Consider the following 12,276-nt stretch of genomic DNA (forward strand, 5'->3'; position numbering starts at 1 on the left):
CAGTCTTTCTTCATATGAAAGTCCTGCCATCCCAGGAATCAATCTGGTGAACCTTCTTTGTACTCCCTCTATGGCAAGGATGTCTTTCCTCAGATTAGGGGACCAAAACTGCACACAATACTCCAGGTGTGGTCTCACCAAGGCCTTGTACAACTGCAGTAGTACCTCCCTGCTCCTGTACTCGAATCCTCTCGCTATAAATGCCAGCATACCATTCCCCTTTTTCACCGCCTGCTGTACCTGCATGCCCACTTTCAATGACTGGTGTATAATGACACCCAGGTCTCGTTGCACCTCCCCTTTTCCTAATCGGCCACCATTCAGATAATAATCTGTTTTCCTATTTTTGCCACCAAAGTGGATAACTTCACATTTATCCACATTAAATTGCATCTGCCATGAATTTGCCCAATCACCCAACCTATCCAAGTCACTCTGCATCCTCTTAGCATCCTCTTCACAGCTAACACTGCCACCCAGCTTCGTGTCATCCACAAACTTGGAGATGCTGCATTTAATTCCCTCATCCAAGTCATTAATATATATTGTAAACAACCGGGGTCCCAGCACTGAGCCTTGCGGTACCCCACTAGTCACCGCCTGCCATTCTGAAAAGGTCTCGTTTATTCCCACTCTTTGCTTCCTGTCTGCTAACCAATTCTCCATCCACATCAATAACTTACCCCCAATACCGTGTGCTTTAAGTTTGCACACTAATCTCCTGTGTGGGACCTTGTCAAAAGCCTTTTGAAAATCCAAATATACCACATCTACTGGTTCTCCCCTATCCACTCTACTAGTTACATCCTCAAAAAATTATATGAGATTCGTCAGACATGATTTTCCTTTCACAAATCCATGCTGACTTTGTCCGACGATTTCACCGCTTTCCAAATATGCTGTTATCACATCTTTGATAACTGACTCCAGCAGTTTCCCCACCACTGACGTTAGGCTAACCGGTCTATAATTCCCCGGTTTCTCTCTCCGTCCTTTTTTTAAAAAGTGGGGTTACATTAGCCACTCTCCAATCCTCAGGAACTAGTCCAGAATCTAATGAGTTTTGAAAAATTATCACTAATGCATCCACTATTTCTTGGTCTACTTCCTTAAGCACTCTAGGATGCAGACCATCTGGCCCTGGGGATTTATCTGCCTTCAATCCTTTCAATTTACCTAACACCACTTCCCTACTAACATGTATTTCGCTCAGTTCCTCCATCTCACTGGACCCTCTGTCCCCTACTATTTCTGGAAAATTATTTATGTCCTCCTTAGTGAAGACAGAACCAAAGTAATTATTCAATTGGTCTGCCATGTCCTTGCTCCCCATAATTAATTCACCTGTTTCTGTCTGTAGGGGACCTACATTTGTCTTTACCAGTCTTTTCCTTTTTACATATCTATAAAAGCTTTTACAGTCATTGACATGATTTAGACTGCAATATGCTACAATTTCAAAATTGTTAGCTCTTAACAGAAAAGCAAAGTATTTGTTAAACAGCAAGAAACTGCATGGTGTTGACATTTAAAAGTAACCATGTTATGTTATGATGCATTGGTGATAATTTTTCAAAACTCTTTAGATTCTGGACTCGTTCCTGAGGATTGGAGGGTGGCTAATGTAACCCCACTTTTTAAAAAAGGAGGGAGAGAGAAACCAGGGAATTATAGACCGGTTAGCCTGACATCGGTGGTGGGGAAAATGCTAGAGTCAGTTATCAAAGATGTGATAACAGCACATTTGGAAAGCGATGAAACCATCGGACAAAGTCAGCATGGATTTGTGAAAGGAAAATCATGTCTGACGAATCTCAATAGAATTTTCTGAGGATGTAACTAGTAGAGTGGATAGGGGAGAACCAGTGGATGTGGTATATTTGGATTTTCAAAAGGTTTTTGACAAGGTCCCACACAGGAGATTAGTGTGCAAACTTAAAGCACACGGTATTAGGGGTAAGGTATTAATGCGCATAGAGAATTGGTTGGCAGACAGGAAGCAAAGAGTGGGAATAAACGGGACCTTTTCAGAATGGCAGGCGGTGACTAGTGGGGTACCGCAAGGTTCAGTGCTGGGACCCCAGTTGTTTACAATATATATTAATCTTGATGAGGGAATTAAATGCAGCATCTCCAAGCTTGCAGATGACACGAAGCTGGGTGGCAGTGTTGGCTATGAGGAGGATACTAAGAGGATGCAGGGTGTCTTGGATAGGTTGGGTGAGTGGGCAAATTCATGGCAGATGCAATTTAATGTGGATAAATGTGAGGTTATCCACTTTGGTGGCAAAAACAGGAAAACAGATTATTATCTGAATGGTGGCCGATCAGGAAAAGGGGAGGTGCAACGAGACCAGGGTGTCATCGTACACCAGTCATTGAAAGTGGGCATGCAGGTACAGCAGGTGGTGAAAAAAGCGAATGGTATGCTGGCATTCATAGCAACAGGATTCGAGTACAGGAGCAGGGACATACTACTGCAGTTGTACAAGGCCTTGGTGAGACCACACCTGGAGTATTGTGTGCAGTTTTGGTCTCCTAATCTGAGGAAAGACATCCTTGCCATAGAGGGAGTACAAAGAAGGTTCACCAGATTGATTCCTGGGATGGCAGGACTTTCATATGATGAAAGACTGGATCGACTAAGCTTATACTCGTTGGAATTTAGAAGATTGGGGGGGGGGGGGATCTTATTGAAACATATAAAATCCTAAAGGGATTGGACAGGCTAGATGCAGGAAGATTGTTCCCGATGTTGGGGAAGTCCAGAATGAGGGGTCACAGTTTGAGGATAAAGGGGAAGCCTTTTAGGACTGAGATTAGGAAAAACTTCTTCACACAGAGAGTGGTGAATCTGTAGAATTCTCTGCCACAGGAAACAGTTGAGGCCAGTTCATTGGCTATATTTAAGTGAGAGTTAGATATGGCCCTTGTGACTAAAGGGATCAGGGGGTATGGGGGGGAAGGCTGGTACAGGATTCTGAGTTGGATGATCAGCCATGATTATACTGAATAGGTGCAGGCTCGAAGGGCCGAATGGCCTACTCCTGCACCTATTTTCTATGTTTCTATGTTATGTCATACATGTCATTCAAGGTCAAATGGTATGCAAGTTTTTTTTTAAATGAGAGGAACTAAATCCAGGACTAAGGAAGTTTTATCTCAATTATGTGATACCTTGCGTGAATTAGCACTTCCACTACTGGGTGTGGTTTTGGTTATGTCACCTAAGAAAGAATGGCCTTCCCATAGCAAGTGTGGAAACACGAATTCAGTAGACTGGTTTCAGAGAGACTGGGTTTGCTGTTTGAACAGCAATTTAACAGACTTGAACCATGTTCTCTGACATTTCAAGCAGGTCCCATCAAAAAAAAACATACTAAAAGATTCGAGAGACCAGATGTAGGGTTGTTTCTCTTCACTGAGGAGTCCTGAGTCAGGGAACAACATTTCAGGATAACATATGGGCCATTCAGAGCCAGGGATGATGGTGAACATTTGGCTTTCTCTACCCCAGGGCGCTATGAAGGCTCATTTGTAGTGCTCATTCAGATCATTAGAGGAATGAAGTGTTACAGAGATAAATCTTTGAAATGATTATCCATGATAGCAGTGCACGATGGAGCAGTTTTAATGGTCCTGATGATCTACAATCTCTTTCTTATGATATGCACTCCTTGTTTATTTATAGCAGGACATACATTTCTAAATCTGCATGCCTCGCTTACAGGATTAAGATGTGTGAAAATCATGACATTAAAGAAAACACAGAATACTACAGCACAGTACAAGGCCTCTGGCCCATGATGCTGTGCTGACCCATTAACCCACTCCAAGATCAATCTAACCCTTTCCTCTTACGTAGTCCTTCATTTTTTTTTTCATTCATGTACCTAAGCATCTGTTAAGTGCGCCTAATGTATCTGCTTTTACCACCATCATTGGCAGGGCTTTTCACACAACTGCCACTCTGTAAAATCTTACCTCTGATATATCCCCCATACTTTTCTTCAGTCACCTTAAAATAAGGCCCGCTTGTATCGGCCATTTCCACCCTGGGAAAAAAGTGTTGGCTGCCCACTCTATCTCTGCCTCTTATGTTATACACCTCGGCGAGGTTTCCTCTCATCCTAAAAAAAAAGCCCTAGCTCACTCACCCTGTCTTCATAAAACAATAATCCTCGTAGCATTCAGGTAAATCTCCTCTCCATCCTCTCTAAAACTTTGATATCCTTCTTATGAGATGATCAGAAATGAACACAATATTCTAAGTGAGGTCTAACCAAAGCTTTATAGAGCTGCAATATTAGCTCGTGGCTCTTGCACTCAATCCCGGACTGATGAAGGCCAGCATATCCTCTGCCTTCTTAACAACCGTATCAAGTATCCATCATTTATCCTCAAACCATTATAAACTGATACCAAAGATCAAATTTACTGAACTCCATTCCATTTATATTTGCATAATGATAAACATTATGTGTGTTTTTACACTGATGAACTTACTGGAATTTTATCAAGTTTATTGGCATGTATGTACCATATAATGTATATAGAAAGGAGACGTTTCTTCGAACCAGAGCGTAAAGCACAGTGGTACACATAACACATGATAGCTTATGAAGGCAAGGATAAAATCTACAGATGACTCACACATAAATAACAAACTAAAGTGCATTAATCTTAAATATTGGATGGTACAGAACATATTAACCAGTGACACTTTGAATGCGACGCAGCCAGGAGTTCAGAAGCCTAAGGGCCGGGGGGAAGAAACCGTTTCTCATTCTGCCCATTCTTGTCTTTATGCATCGAAGTCTCCTGCCTGATGGTAGAAAGTCAAAGAGGGTGCTGATGGATGGGTGGGAACCTTAATACGTAATACTAAGGGTCCTGCATACACAGCACACCCGATAAATGCCCATGATTGATGGTAGTGAAACCCCTATGATCCTCTCAGCTGTCCTTACAGTCCTTTGTAGAGATTTACGGTTCGAATCTCAGCTGCTCCCATACCAGATGGACATCCTCAATGGTTGTCCAGTAAAATATAGTTAAGATGGGGGTGTGGGAGCCTTGCTTGCCTCAATCTTCTGGGGAAGTAGAGGCACTGCTGTGCCTTCTTGTTCAGGGAGGTGATATTAAGGGACCAGATGAGGTCATCCATGATGAGGATTCCTAGGAACTTGGTGCACTTAATTCTCTCTATGCATTCACAGAGGGGGTGAATGTTCTCAAGTTTGTATTGTCAAAGCTCTGGGCAAGTTTTCACCACCTTTAGAATTGATTTGACCTGTTTGATCACTGATTTGTATGCCGGAATTAACATTACAGATAAATGATAGGCACCAGGTATGTTAGAGTAATCCAGGTCGAGAGTATTTTCACCTCTGGTAGCAAAAGCAACATGCTGGTGGACTTTAAGCAGGACTGTCATCTGTGATAATAAAGACAACATGGGGGTGTTTAGTTTGAAAGTCAATGGCGGCACTGAAGAGCTCACACAGTGCTTTGTCAGCATTGGGTGGGGCAGGGCGGGGGGGGGGGGAGATATATATACACAGCTACCAACACAATAGTTAACTCCTTTGGTGCATAAAACTGTCTGAACAATGAACACATCATCATGGGATGCCACTGCTAAAGCATTCATACACCAGTTCTTATTTATGTAAATACAGATACTGCCACTCTGGGTCTTGCCTGAGATCGCTACATTCCTGTCAGCCCAAGACGTGCTGGATGCCACGTCTGGGATGGATTCATGAAGCCGTGATCCCATGAGAATGAGTGCGCAGATGTTTTTCCCTTGCCGCTTCAGTCTCAGGCGCAGATAGTCTGGCTTATTTTCAAGTGAATGGACCCTTGCCAGTAAGAACGAGGGGAGAACCGGCTTGAAAGGCTTCGACCCAAGTCATTCCCAGATTCCAGTGTGCTTTCTGCTTTCTTGCCCACGCTTCCTACGGCGGTGCTCACGGAGGTCTGAAGCAGGCAGCGGGGTGCGCAGTAAGCCCATGCTGCAGAGCTCCTCTGCAGTCCAACAGCTCATTAGCAAGGTGGAATTGCTGTACAAAGTATATTTAATAGCCAGCAGCATTTTTCCAATCATAGCAAAAACGTACAGGACATGGATGAACTGTTACACCCAGAGACAAAGTGGTCTCTGCATCTAAGTGTGCCCCATCTTGATTTATAACATTGTTCTGCACTCTGGAATTTAATCTCAGCCAGACAGAGCTTCCATTTTTTGCAATTCCTCATGTTCTGAACACAGTGACACCTTTTAGTCAAACAACATTCCCTCTCCACACCAAAGCCCAAAATCCACCAAGCTAATCTAGCAATGACCTCTGCAGAACTTAAGTGAACATGGTTGGCAGCACAGCATGTTAATAACTGATAGAGAAGTAAACTATTATTGATTACACCCCGCATATTAACTGAGACTTGCAAAATGACTTACAGATGTAGCCAGAAGGGTTTACTTACATATATTATTTAAAAAAACAGTTCAAAACAAAAGTTTTTTTTTCTACATCATCAAATAAGTTAGTTCCGATCATGCAGAATATGAGATAACATGACCAGAGGTCTCCACTAAAACATGGTAATTGAAAATGGTTTATACTATTATAACCAATGCCAATCCAAATAAAGATAATTTAAGCATCTGACACCAGACCGGAATGTGACACCTTCTCATCTTCGTTTGCTGAAAAAGCAGTAACTCAAAATCTTAGTAAATATTGGTGGAAATGCTGTACCTTACCTTTAAGGGTGTACAAAACATCCAAGCTTGTACACATTTAGAGAAAGGACACAGCATTCCCACCAATACACACGAGCTGAACAGGGCCTCTCCCTTACACAGAAGGAGTGATTAATTAAATATGTTTGTTTTACCATAAAACACTCAATGCAATTCATTCTCATACTCAACATGAACACGTACTGATAAATGATTACCTAAATGTGCTATATAAATAAACTTGACTATAAATGTAGATGAGAGCCATGTGTAACGAAAATATTTTAGAATTCATTCCATGTTCTCTTCTAATTCAGCAGGACGAGGTATTCACAAACAATGGAGGTACTATGCACATGTTGAAGGCCACAATAAACCTCTTTATTAGAGTTATATAAAGCACACAGTACAGAAAGAAAGAAAATGATTACCGAGCACAGAAAACAAAATAATACCTATCATCCACTTAAGGAGCTGATTTCCATAATGCAAATCAGGGGAACCACAGATCCAACAATCTCTCATGCAGCTTTCTCTCCCCTCTCTCTCGACAACCCCATCCAAATCTCTTAACTCTTTACACTAGACCTGACCCAGCCTAAGAAGATTTCCATTTCCACAAAGAAATTACATAAACACCAGAAAATCTGCAGAATCTGGAAATCCATGCAACACACTCAGCAGGCCAGGCAGCATCGATGGTAAAGAGTAAACAGTTGATGTTTCGAGCCAAGACCCTTCACCAGGGCGCCTGAAACGTTGACTGTTTACTCTTTTCCATAGATGCTGCCTGGCCTGCTGAGTTCCTCCAGCATTTTTATGAGTGTTATACAAAGAAATTGCCTCTTTTATACCATTCAAGACCTCTTTTATCTCTTGAAACCTTCAGCCTAGATACACAGAACTCAAAAATAGAGACAGCAGGTGTGTAAGGGGAAAACATTCTTCGCTAATATCTAATCTTAATGAGATGCATTCAAAATAGAGGCATAGGGGAAAAGCAGACCATTACCACATTACAAGCTGACTCCATTCTGTCTGTCAAATTTCCATTTTATTTTAGCATATACCGAGGAGGAATCACATTTATCTCTTTGAGTGGGAGAAGGGCTCTCTGCAGCAATATATGCCAGGAAGGTGTCCAGAACCAATTCTCTAACTAAACAGCATTTGCAATATCTGTACTCACCAAATTTGCTGCAAATTACATCTATAGTACTCCTTCAGACCAGGAAGGGTGTGGTGCATTTTTTTGATATATGATTACTACTATCTATAAAACAGTCAATTCCCTAGGAGACAGTCAGCCCTGGCAGAGCCCTCGACTATTCACCACCTGGAACCATGAATGGCCATCCTGACCAGGCCCAGGAGCAAGCCCACCAGTAGATCCTCTCCCACCCCCTTCCGTACTGGATATATGGGGTGCCTAAATATCAGGAGCGCGGGATTGAAGTGGCACCAAATCCGAGGAGCAGCCCTTCAGAAATTTAAATAGCAGCTGCAACCTCTCACATTCCATATAAACATGGTACACTGACTCCTCCCGGTCACAGGACGGACAAGTTTAGTGCTATCTAGGTGATCATGAAAATAACCATTTATGTGCCTAAGTCATCCTTGGCTCAGTTTGGAAAAGTTCACAATACTTTCCAGTCAGCCTTGGATGGTTCAAAGATCTAATTAAACATTGCCAACAATATATTCTCTCCCGCCAGAGACCAATAAACCAAGACGACACTCAATTTAGCAGGTTTCATTTATGGCCCAACTTTCTTTTTTTTAAAATAGTAATAGCGACACCACAAAATTTCCACCCAACCCAACACTATTGAAAATGCTTCAATGCTACAAACTTGAAACATGAAATCATATTCCAAAGAAGGCTTGCAGTCATCAAATTGTGAATTTGGGGACACAGCAAAAGACTGCTGTTTGGAAACTTAATTTTGATGAAGGGCCCCAGACTTGAAATGTTAACCATATCTCTTTCCAAAAATATTCCCTGACCTGCTGAGCATTTCCAGTTTCATATAAAATTTACAGCATCTGCAGATTTTTAAAAAATTTTCAACTTTGGAATCTTCCAGTACTGAGCACAAAGGGACTGTGCATAGATTGATTGACAGATCTTACTTGTGAACTCTCCAATCAGATTGCCATTCTGATGCAAATGGCACTGAATAATGTAGACCAACACACATCAAAGTTGCTGGTGAACGCAGCAGGCCAGGCAGCATCTCTAGGAAGAGGTGCAGTCGACATTTCAGGCCGAGACCCTTCGTCAGGACTAACTGAAGGAAGAGTGAGTAAGGGATTTGAAAGTTGGAGGGGGAGGGGGAGATCCAAAATGATAGGAGAAGACAGGAGGGGGAGGGATGGAGCCAAGAGCTGGACAGGTGATAGGCAAAAGGGGATACGAGAGGATCATGGGACAGGAGGCCCAGGGAGAAGGAAAAGGGGGAGGGGGGGGGAACCCAGAGGATGGGCAAGGGGTATAGTCAGAGGGACAGAGGGAGAAAAAGGAGAGAGAGAGAAAGAATGTGTGCATAAAGATAAGTAACAGATGGGGTACAAAGGGGAGGTGGGGCATTAGCGGAAGTTAGAGAAGTCGATGTTCATGCCATCAGGTTGGAGGCTACCCAGACGGAATATAAGGTGTTGTTCCTCCAACCTGAGTGTGGCTTCATCTTTACAGTAGAAGAGGCCGTGGATAGACATGTCAGAATGGGAATGGGATGTGGAATTAAAATGTGTGGCCACTGGGAGATCCTGCTTTCTCTGGCGGACAGAGCGTAGGTGTTCAGCAAAGCGGTCTCCCAGTCTGCGTCGGGTCTCGCCAATATATAAAAGGCCACATCGGGAGCACCGGACGCAGTATATCACCCCAGTCGACTCACAGGTGAAGTGTTGCCTCACCTGGAAGGACTTTTTGGGGCCCTGAATGGTGGTAAGGGAGGAAGTGTAAGGGCATGTGTAGCACTTGTTCCGCCTACAAGGATAAGTGCCAGGAGGGAGATCAGTGGGGAGGGATGGGGGGGACAAATGGATAAGGGAGTTGTGTAGGGAGCGATCCCTGCGGAATGCAGGGAGTGGGGGGAGGGAAAGATGTGCTTAGTGGTGGGATCCCATTGGAGGTGGCGGAAGTTACGGAGAATAATATGTTGGACCCGGAGGCTGGTGGGGTGGTAGGTGAGGACCAGGGGAACCCTATTCCTAGTGGGGTGGCGGGAGGATGGAGTGAGAGCAGATGTACGTGAAATGGGGGAGATGCGTTTAAGAGCAGAGTTGATAGTGGAGGAAGGGAAGCCCCTTTCTTTAAAAAAGGAAGACATCTCCCTTGTCCTAGAATGAAAAGCCTCATCCTGAGAGCAGATGCGGCGGAGACGGAGGAATTGTGAGAAGGGGATGGCGTTTTTGCAAGAGACAAGGTGAGAAGAGGAATAGTCTAGATAGCTGTGAGAGTCAGTAGGCTTATAGTAGACATCAGTGGATAAGCTGTCTCCAGAGACAGAGACAGAAAGACCTCGAAAGGGGAAGGAGGTGTCGGAAATGGACCAGGTAAACTTGAGGACAGGGTGAAAGTTGGAGGCAAAGTTAATAAAGTCAACGAGTTCTGCATGCATGCAGATGTCTTCCTTTTTTAAAGAAAGGGGCTTCCCTTCCTCCACTATCAACTCTGCTCTTAAACGCATCTCCCCCATTTCACGTACATCTGCTCTCACTCCATCCTCCCGCCACCCCACTAGGAATAGGGTTCCCCTGGTCCTCACCTACCACCCCACCAGCCTCCCGGTCCAACATATTATTCTCCGTAACTTCCGCCACCTCCAACGGGATCCCACCACTAAGCACATCTTCCCCCCCCCCTCTGCATTCTGCAGGGATCACTCCCTACACAACTCCCTTGTCCATTCGTCCCCCCCATCCCTCCCCACTGATCTCCCTCCTGGCACTTATCCGTGTAAGCGGAACAAGTGCTACACATGCCCTTACACTTCCTCCCTTACCACCATTCAGGGCCCCAAACAGTCCTTCCAGGTGAGGCAACACTTCACCTGTGAGTCAACTGGGGTGATATACTGCGTCCGGTGCTCCCGATGTGGCCTTTTATATATTGGCGAGACCCGACGCAGACTGGGAGACCGCTTTGCTGAACATCTACGCTCTGTCCGCCAGAGAAAGCAGGATCTCCCAGTGGCCACACATTTTAATTCCACATCCCATTCCCATTCTGACATGTCTATCCACGGCCTCCTCTACTGTAAAGATGAAGCCACATTCAGGTTGGAGGAACAACACCTTATATTCCGTCTGGGTAGCCTCCAACCTGATGGCATGAACATCGACTTCTCTAACTTCCGCTAATGCCCCACCTCCCCCTCGTACCCCATCTGTTACTTATCTTTATGCACACATTCTTTCTCTCACTCTCCTTTTTCTCCCTCTGTCCCTCGGAATATACCCCTTGCCCATCCTCTGGGTTCCCCCCCCCCACCTTGTCTTTCTCCCCGGACCTCCTGTCCCATGATCCTCTCATATCCCCTTTGCCAATCACCAGTCCAGCTTTTGGCTCTATCCCTCCCCCTCCTGTCTTCTCCTATCATTTTGGATCTCCCCCTCCCCCTCCAACTTTCAAATCCCTTACTCACTCTTCCTTCAGTTAGTCCTGACGAAGGGTCTCGGCCTGAAACGTCGACTGCACCTCTTCCTACGGATGCTGCTTGGCCTGCTGCATTACACCAGCAACTTTGATGTGTGTTGCTTGAATTTCCAGCATCTGCAGAATTCCTGTTGTTTGTGTTTTTCTGAATAATGTAGAGTTTTGGTCGACCGAGGTTACATATTTGCCAAGTTATAACAACAGCGAGTATCATCAGCACCTGATCACATGACACACTAAAACCAGTTGTGGTTAAAAACTCAGCAGACCTCAGACCCCCAAAATGCAAAATGCACAGCTCACAAGTTTGTCATTGCTACAAATACAATAAAAAAGGGTACTTTGCAAAAGTTTGCAAAGTAGGCAGTAAATAGGCAAATACTGAGTTACTGTCTATGTATCCCATTGCCGTGTACAAATACACAGAGAAAACTCAGGAAGTTGCCTTGAATATTACAGTAGTAAGAATATAATTAGATTAAAAATTTTTTTTAATGTATTTTTTTCCCTTAATGGCACTGTTGTATTAAAGTTTAACGGTGATATTTTAGGCAGAGATAACTAGAAAATCCTGTATTTTTTCTTTCCTCAAATCTCTTATTTAATGTTACTGCATTCAACTTTCAATTTTGAAGAATAGCTTGGCCATCTATCCCATGGTGCTTCCAGAATTTTCTGCAACCAAAAACAAACTGCTGGAGGAATTCAGTATATCAAATACAGCATCGGTAGCAGCATGAAGATGATCGACATTTCGGTTCAAGTACCTTCTTCAGGATTGAGGTTTAAAAGGGGAGATAATCTGTATAAGAGAGCGAGAGGAAGGGGTGAAGAAGGAGACTGAGAAGCAAAAGTTTTAACTAAG

General features: G+C 43.8%; 1 protein-coding gene across 12 annotated transcripts in view; it reads right to left on the reverse strand.

Moving 5' to 3' along the window:
• Positions 1-12,276, reverse strand: part of LOC140196415 (beta-galactoside alpha-2,6-sialyltransferase 1-like) — a 127,465-nt gene that overhangs the window by 37,101 nt on the left and 78,088 nt on the right. The window contains exon 1 of one of the 12 annotated variants that reach the window (XM_072255576.1): positions 8,885-8,979. The exons of 10 other annotated variants lie outside the window; for them this stretch is intronic. The gene's annotated coding sequence lies outside the window, so the exon portion shown is untranslated. Of the gene's footprint in view, positions 1-5,703; positions 5,961-8,884; positions 8,980-12,276 lie in introns of those variants that run through there. One more of the 12 variants, XM_072255578.1, reaches the window with a different exon arrangement.

Source organism: Mobula birostris, chromosome 4 (assembly GCF_030028105.1).
Source record: "Mobula birostris isolate sMobBir1 chromosome 4, sMobBir1.hap1, whole genome shotgun sequence".
In the NCBI taxonomy this organism is placed as follows: Eukaryota; Metazoa; Chordata; class Chondrichthyes; order Myliobatiformes; family Myliobatidae; genus Mobula; species Mobula birostris.